The following is a 14582-nucleotide window of genomic DNA, read 5'->3' as shown; positions in this document are numbered from 1 at the left end:
ACTTGCAAGCACGGTTATGTTCACATTGCTGAAAGTGTGATAAAATGTACATCCAAGTTACACAGGCTGAAATTCAAATTCCAGCTTCAAAGTGTGCTAGTGTTGAACATTTCCAGAGAAAATACTGCAAGTATTCGATTTATTTTCTCTTCTAGGAAAATTTTCTTCATTAGATTGTTGCAGTTTTTTAAGCTGTGGTGTTTCTTTTGTTATTGTCTTAAATAATTTGGTTGAAGTAAGAGTTCTAAAGAAGATTCTACTGTATAACTTTCAGCCCAGTTTGCTTGAGAAGATTCTAAGCAGGTTGGAAAATGGGATGTTAAAGTGGGAAGTGTCAGGCAGTCATAATAATAACTAGCCTTTCTTTTAACAAGAAAATACTTCTTTTGAAGTAAATGACTTGCTAAAATCTAAAAATGAGGCAAGTCACAGTGCGTTTAACTTACTACTTCATTTTCTGTTTCCAGTAGCATAGTTTTATTTTTCCAATTGGGCTTAATCTGACTGTGTGCTTGCATTCTCCTCCCCCATAACATCTGCTGTTTAGCCATGAGGTGCTGTATCCATCCTTGCTTTACAAGCCTGCTGCTGCTTTTTGTAAGGCTGCTGTACTCTGTTGTGTGCTGCTGGTATCCAGCACCTCTAGAGTGAGTTCTGGTAAATGATTGCCTTCTGGGAGTTAGTGTATAAGCTAGTTTGGCAACTTGGCTGCTAGCAGAAAGGCATTGTTTATTTAGCAAATAGCCTCAGCGATTTAAAATGTTAATACTCGTTGCCACCTTTTATTTATTAATGGCTTTCTCTTGGAATTTACTAACCTACAGCCATTCATGTAATGCAGTAAGTGTCCCTGCTCCTATTCAGATCCAAAGATTTACCTTAAACCTCTGTTACAGGCAGTTTAACCCAAATGCCTGACCTCACTCTGAAGAGTGAAAGGTGGTCCTGTTCTGAATTTGTGCTTCAGGGTGGGTTAACCTGCAACAAGGGATAGCATGGGCCATTGCTTGTACTAATTTAACCCTCTGAAACTAATTCAGTGGGGGCTACTTCTGTAGGATCTGAAAATATGTAGTGAAGCTTACTGAGCATAAAGTTCCTCTATACCAGAGCCTCTTGCTCTGTACATTGGAAAAGGTGTATTCTCTTTAGTATTTAAATATTTTAATATTTTAAAATGCATCCATATCTACCTACATTCATGTCATTCTGCCGTGATTCTGTCCAACTGAGTTGCTTTGTGCATTGTTGGAAGAAATTAGGTTAAAATACAAAAAACTTGCAAGCTGCCTAATTGCACATTAATATAATTTTGTAAATGTATTTTTTCCCACTGAAATACATTTCTTAAAGCTATATTTAACTTAATTAGTCTTAAACAAGTCCAGATGTTACTGTAACTTCAGTGATAACTGATTTGTAAAACAAGAAGTATGTTTGAACTGAAACTGGGGGCACATTGAAAAAAAGTGATGTAGTATCTCATGGAATTATGAAACCTAGCTTAAAGGGGGATTTTGAGTTGTTAGTTTGTTTGTTTGAACTATCGTGTCCCTATGTATTTTACTACATTGTTTTGGTGATGCTGAGGATTTTCTTCATATATTTACAATTTGAACTGACATTAGTGTTTTCTTGTCACTGTGATCATTTTATTTTATGTTTAGGGCCACAGAGCATGCATGGCTTGCTAGTACTGTGAAATAATACTCTGTGGTTGCTTTCTTTTAATAAAGTAGCAAGATAAATATTAAATTTTATGTTCTAGCAGGTAACATAAGGAAATGCTTGAAAGATCTCCTGGGCTGACAAAGTGTTTTTCAGAAGTTTAAATAGCTTTTCATTGAAATTTTACACCTGCTTCCTCTAATGTACTTGTGTAACGTTTTTCTTTGGAACTGTAGAAGGAAATAAATGGTTTCAAATAAACAGTGAAGCTCCTTACTTCAAAGTACTTCTTTCAAAAGTGAAACAACTTTCCTTCCTTAAATAAATAAAAATCAAACATACCTTCCCATCTTACATTTTTTATTTGTATGTATAAATCTGAAGGGATTTTCATCTTAAGTCTTTCATAGCAAATGAATTTTTACTCAGGTCAAACACCTCAGATTACATTATATTAGGGACATGGTTTAGTGGTACACTTAGTAGCATTAGGTTAACACTAGGACTCAATGGTTTTGGGTGTCTTTTCCAACATAACTGATTCTGTGAATTTGTGTTGGAAAAGGTTTACTGGACTTATTTTAATTTTTCATATCTTTATTGTAGTGGTGTAAAAAGAAAAGTTTTCCATGGAGATGAGCTCCCTGGTTGAAAGAGGCAATAGAGATTTTACCTTTACCTTTTCCTTTACCTTTTCCTTTACCTTTTCCTTTACCTTTTCCTTTACCTTTCCCTTTACCTTTCCCTTTTCCCTTTCCCTTTCCCTTTCCCTTTCCCTTTCCCTTTCCCTTTCCCTTTCCCTTTCCCTTTCCCTTTCCCTTTCCCTTTCCCTTTCCCTTTCCCTTTCCCTTTCCCTTTCCCTTTCCCTTTCCCTTGCCTTTTCCTTTTCTTTTTCCCTTTCCTTTCCTTTCCTGTCCTGTGTCCTGTCGTGTCCTGTGTCCTGTCGTGTCCTGTCTCCTGTCGTGTGTCCTGTCTCCTGTCGTGTGTCCTGTCTCCTGTCGTGTGTCCTGTCTCCTGTCGTGTGTCCTGTCTCCTGTCGTGTGTCCTGTCTCCTGTCGTGTGTCCTGTCTCCTGTCGTGTGTCCTGTCCTGTGTCGTGTCCTGTGTCCTGTCGTGTCCTGTGTCCTGTCGTGTCCTGTGTCCTGTCCTGTGTCCTGTCGTGTCCTGTGTCCTGTCCTGTGTCCTGTCCTGTCCTGTCCTTCTTTTTTTATAGTGGTACTGCAGGGCAGTATCTTTTCTTCTTCAGTGACTCCTTACCTAGAGTATCCCAAAACCAGACTAGATAGATGCTATCTCATGTTTTGCTTAACCAGGACATTACTCAAGGAATATAATTAATATAGGATAGTTTTTACTGGGAAAGGTTGCTTAATTAGGATGTCTGCAGATACTTGATTTTCAAATGCATACAAATATGCAGAATTGTTGGATGCCCTTTTGTTTTTGTTTTTCTTTCTACAGCTACGGTATTGAATGTTGCTCAAATTCTGTCATCTTGAGGTTTCCCTGCCAGTTCATTTCTTCTGCAGATCTGACCTGTGAGGACTGCTTCCCCACATTCTCCTGGGATGCCATGTGTTTAATATTCTTGCTATGTCTGTATAAGTGTGTGGTTAGCATTTTAAAAGATGTGATGCTTTTTGTTTGCATTGGTCTGTTACCAAAACTTTTTATTAAATTTTTCTCCTTTTATATTGCACTCTGTAGTGAAGTGCTTTCAGCAATCTCTTGGAAATAATGTAATTTCCAAGATTTTTACTAGTTCAGCTCTATTTCACGGCAAATTTTTGGTAGCTTTGGAGAAATACTTATCAAGTCCATGATTGGTGAAATATTTTATTCTTGTTGGCAAGCCAGAGCAGGTGTGAACTACATACAAATACAAGGATTATGTTTTATAAACCTAATGTTCTCCCTGGCTCAGTAATTCTGACTTCCTCTTACCTTTATTCAGGGCATAATACTAAATATTTGTATCAAAATTGTGAAATTATTTGGCGCAAGAAATCTCTGTCATAGTTGGATGAGATTGTACTTTGATTCATTAGAATAAAGCTACTTTAATTCTTTTTTAAGAAAGCTTTTCTTCACAAGCTTGTTTATTGGTTAGAATCAGTTACACTGTAATATAGTATATTGCTTTCCATCATGTATTTGGTATTTTAGGAAGGATTAAAAATAAAAACCAACACATTTGTTGGAAAACTGAGATATTAATGCACATTTATATGGCCACTAAACTTTAACTTCAAGGTTATCTGTTAACTAGCTTGTTCCTCAGCAAAAATTGTGGGCTAATACTGTTTTTTAAAAGGTAGGCTTTGAGTTACTAGAACATCTGAAATCCAGCACATCAGTTTAAAAACTCTTCTTGCCAGTTGTGATTGCAGACTGTTCTATAGCTAATTATTATATTTCTGAGGCATTTAAAATAATGAAGAAAATAAGATTTTTGTATAAAAATAATTATTTTGAATAATTGGATTGGTGTTATAATATTAGATTTCTTTAAAATTTAATTAATTTGAAAAAATATGTGGACTATTACAGATGTTATATATTGAGAAGGGAATATGGAAATAAGAGGGAGTTATTTCACCCTGTTCTGTAAAGGAAAAACAAAGAAAGTTTAGTGATATGCAGAGGATCAGAGTGCTCCTGCTATATTCCTTTACTTTTGGTAGCTGAGACAGTGATTGACAGGAGTTCAAATTTCCCCTCCACTTTTAAAATGAAACCAGTCTGAATCCAAGTTGCTTCCTCAGCCCAGAATGGCTAAGGACATAAATTATATGTTGGTTTGGAGAGACAAGTTCGTTTCTGACCCCTCTGGGTGGCTGGTGAAAACTTGGCAGCCTGGGATTAAATCAGCGTCAGCTGAAAGACATCCAGCGTGCTCCAGGGTGATTCTGTCCCACCTCAAATAATGCTTCACGAATGGGAAAAAAATGTGCTGTCAATTTGCCATAAAATTTATTCTTATGACAAGAACTGTGCCGACTCAGGATTCAATTTTATTAATTTCCTTCCCCCATAGATTAGTTTTGATTGGGGAACTGGGGACGGGAAGAATATTTTGGTGCAAAGTTGAAATTCAAGTGATTATTGTGGTCTCTAGTTGGGGTTATAGTGTGGTTCTGTTGTTCTTTTGTATATGCAATTAGACAGCTGTCTTAAAATCTCATGTGACATCCTGAATCAAAATAATCTGGCTACTGACTGCCATTTAAATTTTTTGTAGAAAGGGTTTCTCTTGAATAGCTAGTGTCTTTATTTTTGTTTTTTAACCTGCTTGTTTTTCACTCCTCTTAAATAGCAGATGGGACAGACCATAAGAAATGGTGTTCAAAGATGACAGGATTTTGCATTTACATGGGAGAGTGATTTCAGAGCTTGTTGGTGTCATTGTATGTTACTTCTCACAGTTCATTGAAGGAAGTCCTAGTGAAATGTAAATAAATGCATTATCAACAACATATTTGTAAAATGGAGTCCCAGAGTTGTTGGAAATAAAGCCTCTTGTGTGGCAAAACTGGAAAGAAATGAAGGGTTCACTGTAATTTGGCACTGATGCTTGTTTGGCAGCCCTCCCAACTTTCTTATCTTGGCTAGTGTTCCATCAGTCAGTGAACTTGGATATGGATCATGATGCATCAGAAAGACACCTGTGACATGACATAATAGAAAGAAAAAGAAGACCCAAATACGTTTTCCTTTTCTGAACAATCCATAGTTATTCTCCTATCTGTTAAAACTATGATTTTTAAATCAATTTTTCTGTTGAAGTCTGTCACTTTAAAAAATAATGAATCTTACGAAAGATCAAAAATTCATGGTGTTTCTTCTCAACATTTATTATTTCAGCTTGATTAATTTCCTGTTTTTCTGCTGACCACCGACAAAAGGAGAAACAAGTCTTCTCCAACAGTTTGTTTGTAAATCTAGAAAATATGTAATTCACTGTGTTACAGGTGGCTGTGTGTGGCTGTAAATGATGCAGAGATTTATGCAGTATTTCCCTCTGTCAGCCTCTGGTCATGCACTTGCTTCCCTGGCTAACACCGCTGTTCCAAGGCTTCGCATCTTTCTGGGTGGAAATTCAGTTTTGATATTAGAAAGATGAGGATAAGTTAGAACTTCTGTCCTCATATTATAGTGTGTGAACAAGAATTTATTCAGCTGGATTAGTAGCAAATTAAATACTGATTTTTGACGGAGCAGTTTTTTGATCTGTGTTTCGTTAGGCTGCTGGGCTCATTGTCATAGATTTTCTTGGGTATTTACTGTGTTGAGAGAGAGATTTGGTATTTATATGGATGGCAGTATAGAAGGTACTAGAACATACTAGCTGGGAGATAAATGTACTTTTTGAATCTGAATCCACTCTGACAAGTTAAAAGTTCGTGTTTAGGGCCTGGTACCAATAGAAAATTTGTTGCACCTGTCATTAGCACAATGGAGTCTTACATAGGCTGCAGACAGGATCCTGAGCTCATAAAATTGGGAGTGACTTGTAAAGTTCTGGTGAACTTGGAGGGTAGTTGGAAATGTTGATTTATTTCTCATGGTTACTGATAGCTTGAAATGTATTAAAATTGTAACATTTTAATACATTCTTGTATGATTTATATCTGAGTAAAATATAGACTGGGCTTTAAAAATATAGATTGGCCTCTTCCTATTGAAAGAATATGTCTTAGATGAAAGCTACATCCACTCACTTTCAATCGAGTGCCTGAGCATTTCTAACAGGGTTTTTTTTTTTAGCATGGTAATCTGCAAATTTATGAATTAGTAGACAGTTGGAAGTTTGCAGTTTCTTTTACAAAACATTATCAAATTAAGTAATTGCCTAAATAGCTTTTTTAAGCAATTGGGGATTACAGTAGTATATTATTGAAATCCTTTTAGAACTTTTATTTCTGAATTAGTTTGAAGGATAATATAACTGGCTTGGCCTTTTACGTATTTATTTCTTAGTTAGGGAACATTGCTTCACTTTGGAGGAACAAACCAAGGCCTTCAAGCTTTTAAAATCATTTTGTCATTACCTTTCCTTCTGAAGGTATCAGCACTTTCCTGTTATAATTTACAGAGTCAATACATTAAATTCTTTGAAATTGTTTTTGTCTCTTTTTAATCAAGTGTTTTTCTTTCCTTCTAGATATATATGTCTTTCCTTCAAGGATGAGAGAATATACTGTTGAATGGCATTAAATACCTCCAGGCTGCCATTACAGACCATATATTTTGCCAGGCAAAGGAAAATAAAGTGTAAAGAGTCTTTCTCCAGTGATGTCAGTCCTGTGGAGGATATTGTAAAATGAGCAGGAGATACAAAGGAGGAACAGTTGTTTATACTGACACAGTCTTGTGGGTATTTGGGACAGATGATAAAGTTACATATGAAGCAGCAAAAAACATGCTTTGCTTCTATTCCAAATGGTGGTGGGATTTTTAAATGTTTTTGAGGACAGCCCATGGTGATGAGTGGCCTGGTGTGCTACATAAATTAGAGTATAAGCAAATGTGAGAGCAAGTTGTGGAGTTACTGTGGCTTAGTCCTTAGCATCTTAGACAGAGGTGGCTGATCATTGCTGCCATCCCAGTCTGGCTGTGGGTAAGACATGTTCTCCTCTGCCCATTGTCACCTTTTCTGTGCATTGTCTCTGTCAGAGTTTGGCAAGTCACATTATTTGGCTGCTTCAGACATCTGACTGTAAAATGAGTGATGCCTCCTTTCTCTTCATGCTTTGTTTTTAGAATTTATACTAGATATGAAAAAAATTCAGTTACACATGTGATAAGTGTATGATGGAAGGGAAATATTCTTGGTAGGTATCTTGGTAGGTATTCATTTGGACTGGGGCTGCTACATGAAGTAAACATCAAAAAATTTCTCTTCTTCGGAGTTTGTTAGAAGCTCCAAGTATTGTGTATACAACTGTGTATACAATACTTAGAACTGACAGAATCTTATATAAGTAAGATTAATACTTCACATTATGATACCAGGCATTCATGTTTTTGGTTCTATTTCATTCAGAATGTAGTTGGTCTAAAGCAAAAAACAAAACCAAAAAACCATAAAATATTGTTTCTGAGAATCCAAAGGAAAGGTTTCTTAATGTTTAAAAATGTAATGCAACTGCTCCGAGAATGTTATAACATCTGTATTTTGGATCAGAGGTTGGGGTGGTTTTTTTTACATTTTATTTTCTTAGAGAAGCCTTGCTTCATCTGTATTTTATTTCTGTGAAAACTTAAAAGGAATAGCAAATTTTTAGAAAGTGGTTCTGAGCATTTTCTTGAAAACAATCTTCTCTGACTGTTGTGGCACCAAAATTCAGAACATTTCACATACAGCCACACTTTTCAGCCATTGTAGCAAGTGGTGAGGTACTTAGATGTATCACAGCTGCTGGGCATCAAGTCAATGATGAGAGGCCCAAGTGAGAAGGGGGAGTGCTTCCTTCTGCTCTTGATTCTGTCAGAATGAGAGGCTTGAGACAAAGTGTGAGCTGTCTACCTTCAGTTCAAAGGATGTATAAAGAAACATGATGGGTAGAGGCAAGAGAAGAGGTAGAAGGAAAAATGATAAGTGAGGAAGAGTGGGGGGAAAAGGTTGCATGAAGGAACTGAGGGTGATGTAGACTGAAACAGCTGGTTTTAAACCAAATCTCCCTTTTTATGACAGCTGTCCCTACTTCACATTTTTACTCTCAAGCTAGAGCATATGGAAAAGAAAATTACAAAAGTAAAGAAGAGACTGTTTACAGGTCCTTAACCCCTGCTAATTATTGACCAACGTCTGGGAAGGAGGGATGGACAGATTTAAATGAAGCTTTACCATGCACAGCCCTCTCAGCCCCCACCTGTGTATGCTGTTGGAGGAGCATGGATTTATTTCACAGGGTTCTTCCTTTGAGATGTATTCCACAATCGCTAGTTCAAAACATGCTGTAGCAGGCTGTGGTGTCCTTGAGAGAAGGCATACTTCCAGGTTTGTTGTGCTCTTTAGAAACCCATTGGCCAGCCTTAATCAAATCTGTCACGGGGATAGAAGTTTCAAAGAGAAACTAATTCTAGTTAATGCTAGCTAAGTCTTGTCACTTGGTGTCTGCAAATTATTAAATTGCAGAAAATTTGTGGAAGAGAACATTCTCATGCCCTGGCAACAGAAAAAATACTACTGGTGTTTAAATCATTAGACAACAGCCACATTATTTGGAATGTGCTGGGATTTAGGCTTAAGATAGGGAATGCTAAAAGAAGGAGTCTGTGGCACCTCACTTGTAGAGTGTTTGTAGTATTGGGCAAGGCCCTTATAGAATAGTTAGGTGTTTTCCTATACGCCCATCTTCAGACTTTCAGGTGTTGGTCAGCAGGTCAGTGCTGTCAATGCTCAGTCTAAGTTTTGGACCTATACAGTCTTATATTGGTGCAAAACAGCCTTAGAACTTTGGCAGCCCACAATACCAAAATCTCATTTCAGGTGACAGCTTTAGCTTTGGTATTTGTTTCTCGTTTTGCAAATTTGGAAAATAATCTTCCATTGCAGAATTTCTCTGAAGGCTTCACAGGACTGCTTTGGAGATTGATTTGCTAATGATTTTGAAGCCTTTAGTCTGGTAAAAATATCTTAAGGATTTGTGTGGTATTTGTGAATTCAGTGTTGTATAATGTTGCTATAAAGCAAAAAATGTACAACATGTAGATATGGAGCCTCATTTAGTATGGAAATGAGAAAAAGCTGTTGCTGGAATTAGGCCACTCCAGAAAAATCAGTATGTCTGTGTGATTCTGCGGGAAGTTCAGAAGCTGTACACATCCTTTAGGATCTCCCCAAGGTTTGGAAATGACTGCTAGAGCACTAAGTGGCATCCAGCAGAGGTCTTCCAGCTTCTCTTACTTCAGCTCACCTACCTGATGCTGTACTTCTCTCTGCTTGGGTGAGAAGCAACTGGCCCCACTTAATTTGTGTCTGCCTGTCCTGGTAGTTGGATCTTTTTTGTGGACAGGGGAAGAGATGTCCTAATGCCCCTGGACACCGTGACAAGGATCAGATATCACAGCCAGCCTTCATAGGTGCTGAAACTGGACCAAAATTTGCATTGCCTTCCAGTGCACCAGCTACACTGTCAACTGGCTGGTTTGGGGGGATGCTGAATTTAGTTTTTATGGACAGCTTGCTTACTGGAATCCTTAATTTTTGAGCACTCAAGTGTGCAATATTAAATGTTCTAATAGTTCTTAATGTAGCTTTCTGTGCCTCTGTTACCTGAAGAGTGTTTGATAATATTGTCTATCACAGGCAGATAATTTATTTACTGGGGAAAAGCTTCCTGGGGGACAGAAGGAGGGTAAGATTTTGTCTTCTATAATGACATTAACAGTGGTGTGATGACAGTTGCTTTCACTTGTTTTTGCCAGGTATGGCAGGGCTGTGTAGAACTTTCATGTACTAGAATTAAGTACACTGTAGGAAACAGTTCTATATGAAAAAGTTGTTTAACACAACGGTTTTGTTGTCCTTGTTAGAAAAAGACTTGGTAGCTCATTTTTTTTGGCGGATCTCGATACTGTAGACAAACATGAAAGGATAAGAAAAAGTGTTTTTAGTAAAGTAGAAAGTCAAAGTAGAAACCAGAGTTGTCAGAAATACTGAAACATGGACATGATCCAAACTTCTATATTAATTTTCTTCTTTGTTATCAGGCCAAACTTAAGGAAGGAGTACATGGCAATTACTCTATACCAGTAAGTACCTAATAAGGAGAGGGCAGTTTCTGGATACTTGTGGATTTTTTCGTACTGTCCTGAGAACAATTTGTGTTACATCCTCCCCCTCTTTCCCTTCTCTCAGTAATTTGAGGTGAGGTCAGATTAGTGAACGAACAATACTGCATCTCCATGTCAATTGTATAGAATTCTGCTTTCTAAGGTCGGTTGACTTTCACTCCACAGATTTCATATTTCTTTTCTCTTTCTCATTTTTCTTCTCTCCCCTTCAGTCTCAGCAGAAGTCTTCTAGGACTGTGGCTTCAGAGACTACTGTGCTACTGGACATTTAGAGAGAAAGGCGAGGGACCAAGACAGCGAAACCTGTGAAGTTTTAGTAGTGCTTTGCTCTTCCATTGAAAAGCCGCAAATGCAGGTGCTGTAACTTCTCTAATGGGGAAGTGTGGGCAGATACGAACTACCTCAGTTATATCAAAACTGAAATGTAAGCAAAGTGCTGTGTTTTAGTGTAGCTGTTATCTTCCCAGAAAGGAACAGTCAGCCTGACCAGCAGGTCTCAGCCTGACCAGCAGGTCTTTTTGGCTGCTCTCAGCATACATTTAATTTTAGGTTAAGGCTTGCTAGTATAATAACATAAGTCTTGTGAGCTGTAACAATCCCTTTTTGGACAAAGTGTTGTGCCATGTGAATTGACCTGGCACATTGTTCTTCTAGTTTATTTGCATTTATCATTCATAATCTCTACCTGTAGTGATGTTTGAATCCTTTAAAATATGCCTTGGCCTTTCAGCTTCCTTAAGTTCCATTCCACGACTCTCACAGTTGTACCACTGTGATGACTGCAAGGTGACAACAGATTTGCTCTTCAGAGGAGAGTTCTTTAATAATACTGGCTAAAACTGCAGCAGAGTACTTCTGTAGTTGCACACAACTTGAAGAGAGTGAGGAATCATTTATGTTCTTTCACACAGTGTTTGATAATTTTTTTGTCCCTGGAAGTATTTGAGGATGAGTAGGACTGCAAATCAGAAAGGTCAGAAATGAGGACAGAAAGTGAATTGTTACAAATACTTTTGTTCATAATCATAAAAGATGTGAGCATGAATGAAGTGACTGATGGAACAGCTAAAAGAACTTCAGAATTAATTTCTGAATAACTTTTCTGTTACAGCTTTTTTTTTTTTGTGCGGTGTTGACTAATTGTTTAGAAAATAGAATAAGCTCTCTGTACTGAAAACAGACACTCTACCAGAATTGTTAAAGAAACTGCATTTTTTTCAGAATGGAAATTGTTATCTGCTCTCTTCACTCATAGACTTGAAGCTTCTAAATAACCATCAAATCGTTAAAGCTGCTGTTTTATCAACTTACCTAAGTTAAAATGATCTGATTTAAATGTCCCACTTGTAGACCACTAGAACTCTTTTGACATTTTATATGCCTTATTTCTTAGGTAAAGACACTGAAAAAATTAATCCTACAATCCAGACAGATGTGCGTGCAACCAACATTTTTGTTGGGGACTTTCATTCCTCAGTAACAGTAATTGAGCTTGTTTTATTCTCTGTTCTGGCATTGGTGCAGTGTATGATTCATTTTTGTCTCATGCTAGCTTTAGCAAGGAAACCACATACATACTGCAATGTAACAAGGCTAGAGAAGTACATTTCAGACTGGATATGAAACAGTCATCAAGAATATTTATTCGTTCTGTTAAAGTTTCACCCTGCATTATAAAGTAGACTTGCAGAAAAAAGGTCTTGCACAGATGCACTTCGCAGTTGCTGTAGGCACTTCTGTGCTGCCTGAAGAATGGAGCGGGTGGTAACACTTTATTCCGAAATCCTAAATACTTTCAGAGTTTGTTTATTGCTGTTTCTTCCTCCCCACCCACCCTGAGAAAACATACCACATTTTTAAAATTGGTTTCAATGGCCAAAAGAAAGGAATGGGTTCAGACTAGAGCTTAGGAGTTATGCTTGTGCAAGAATCCTTACAGCTGAGGGGAAGAAAGCTGTGATATCCAAATTTGATATCCAGATTTTCTAAAGAGCAGCTGGCATTTTGTCCAGGTATTTTGTACTGATCTGGTCTTGTTGTAAGATAGCAAATACAAATACAGGTTTGTCCAGATTACAGTGCACTGAGTTGGAACAGGATAGTAAGCTACAGTTAACTCAGTAATGTTTGGTAGTGTCAATAGGTTATTTAGAGACAGATGTGGCTCTTTGTGAATATGAAACTCGAAGCTCGGTTGTGTTTGGTTTTTGTTTAAATGTCAACATCTCTGGTTTGCCTGGTGTCTCTCAGATGCTCAGTTTTCTTCCCAAGATGATTTGCATTAACAAACAGACGTATGTCAGGAGCCATGGAAGCTAAGTGTCATTATCTTTGAGTATTCAATGCAGGTTTATAAAATCTATGTTATGAATCTGTTTCAGAATGCTGTCCTCAGTGAGGGTTCTTCTGTTTCATCTGGCATCTGCTGGATGTCAGGAATGCAAATGCTCTGACTGAAGTGAGGAGCCTTTTATTTAAATATATGGTGTAGCTGAGAGTAAGGAATGAAGATGGTTTCAAGGTCGTTTTGCTTACACATTTGACTGTGGGAATCTGAGCCATCACACTTGTGAGTGTGCCTTAGTGCTTCTGTGTATTTTGCTGAGAGTGAATGCTACATTTCTGAGGGAAGAGTCAGAATGTTACTGGTGTTGGATTGGTGCAGAGGTGAGCCCTGGTCACTGTAAAAATAAAACCAAACCAAAGCTATAGGGGAGACTGAGTTATTTTAGGTATCTTTTTAGTATTATTGTACATTCCCCAGGCAGCCAGTGTGAGGTATTCTGCCACCACCACGGACCAGTGTCTGCAGGCAGTTTCAGCAATCACTTAGTCTTCAGCAATCCACAAGAGTGTACAACCTGTTAGCTTTGGCTCTGGTTTCTGCTTCTAGAATAATTCAAATATTTCTTGCTTGAGGCATCTGGTTTGTTTTTGGGAGGTGGAGAAGAAGGCCGATGCACTGCCGTGTGCCCTCGTTGTGTCTGGGCCAGGCGGAGTGGCTCGGAGGGACAAGGTGTGCCGGGTGCGGGCTGGGGCTGCCTTCTGCCAGCCGGCCGGGGGACGGCTCGGGCCGCGCCCCTGCCCCGCCGGCGCTCCGGCCGCCGCGACCTTCGGCTCCTGCCGCCGCTGCTCTTTTCCCCTCCCGGCTCTGCTTGGCTGAGAGAATTTACCTGAAGCCTGCAAAGCTAGCCAGTCACATGGACAGACCGTGCCAGACACAGCTGTAATCTCGGGCTGAAAAATTGAATTTGTCCTCCCTCTCTTCCTGCTCTTTTTGCGTTCGTGTTCCGATGCAGGAATGCAAGCTCTGAGTTACACAGCACAATGGAGAATTAATGTAACTATTTCTAAAGCGTCTGCTGGCAAGAAAGCTCTGACGTCGGCAAAGTCAGGGTGAGGTTTTGCTGTGCGCACTTGGAGTGGCTCTGCTCTGGGACCGTGGCATGCTGGAATGGAAACAGTGGTTGGGGGTGGCACTGGGAGTCGTCCTTGGGGCCCGCTACTCGCTCTGTGTCCTTTGTGGGTAGAAAGTGTACTTGATAAACTATCTCTCTCCCATTTGTTTATTACAGGCATTTCAGAATATTCTGTAAATATTTGTGCCTGACACTATTGGCTGGCAGGATATTGCTTTCAGTTCTTTGAACTGTGATTACAGAAAGAGTTCTTTGCTGGTGTTTCAAGTGAAGATATTCTTTAGAGGCAAACTAAATATGTTGCTCAAGGATTTCCCTCCCCCCGCCCCCCATTAACACTAGGTTTAGATAAGCAAAAAGAAAATAAATCAGTAATCATCTACTACAATTTGAAATTCTTAATGGTTAACTTGGAAGTAGAAAGAAAACAAAGACTCAAGGACGCTGAATTTAGAGCCACCACAGAAACTGGTATTTTAGATTTAAGATGAGCAGAGATTTGACTTTCGTTATTACTGACTAAACAAATATCTATGACCTGAAAATAAATATGAAAGCCTGTGTGTTATATTCAGTTTAAGATACTTGCTTCATCCAAGACTTATCTGGCTGCAGACAGCTCAGGAGAGCTATATTTAAGGCCCTCAGAACAGAATCGAGCAGTGGATGCCGCTGTGACAGGATTCAGAGTCAA

At 38.5% G+C, this 14582-nt stretch overlaps 2 protein-coding genes across 8 annotated transcripts in view; both read left to right on the top strand.

The window, feature by feature from the left end:
- Positions 1-14582, top strand: part of PABPC1 (poly(A) binding protein cytoplasmic 1) — a 688709-nt gene that overhangs the window by 142480 nt on the left and 531647 nt on the right. The gene's annotated exons all lie outside the window — the stretch shown is intronic.
- The window catches only part of RNF19A (ring finger protein 19A, RBR E3 ubiquitin protein ligase), a 58122-nt gene that overhangs the window by 10612 nt on the left and 32928 nt on the right, over positions 1-14582 (top strand). For 2 of the 7 annotated variants that reach the window (XM_030232758.2, XM_030232762.2), the window contains exon 3: positions 10682-10824. The exons of the other annotated variants lie outside the window; for them this stretch is intronic. The gene's annotated coding sequence lies outside the window, so the exon portion shown is untranslated. The remainder of the gene's footprint in view (positions 1-10681; positions 10825-14582) is intronic. 7 annotated transcript variants of the gene reach the window in all.

This window comes from Serinus canaria, chromosome 2 (assembly GCF_022539315.1).
Source record: "Serinus canaria isolate serCan28SL12 chromosome 2, serCan2020, whole genome shotgun sequence".
Taxonomy (NCBI): domain Eukaryota; kingdom Metazoa; phylum Chordata; class Aves; order Passeriformes; family Fringillidae; genus Serinus; species Serinus canaria.
Note: the sequence above shows the minus strand (reverse complement) of the source record. Positions and strands in the feature narration are given on the sequence as shown.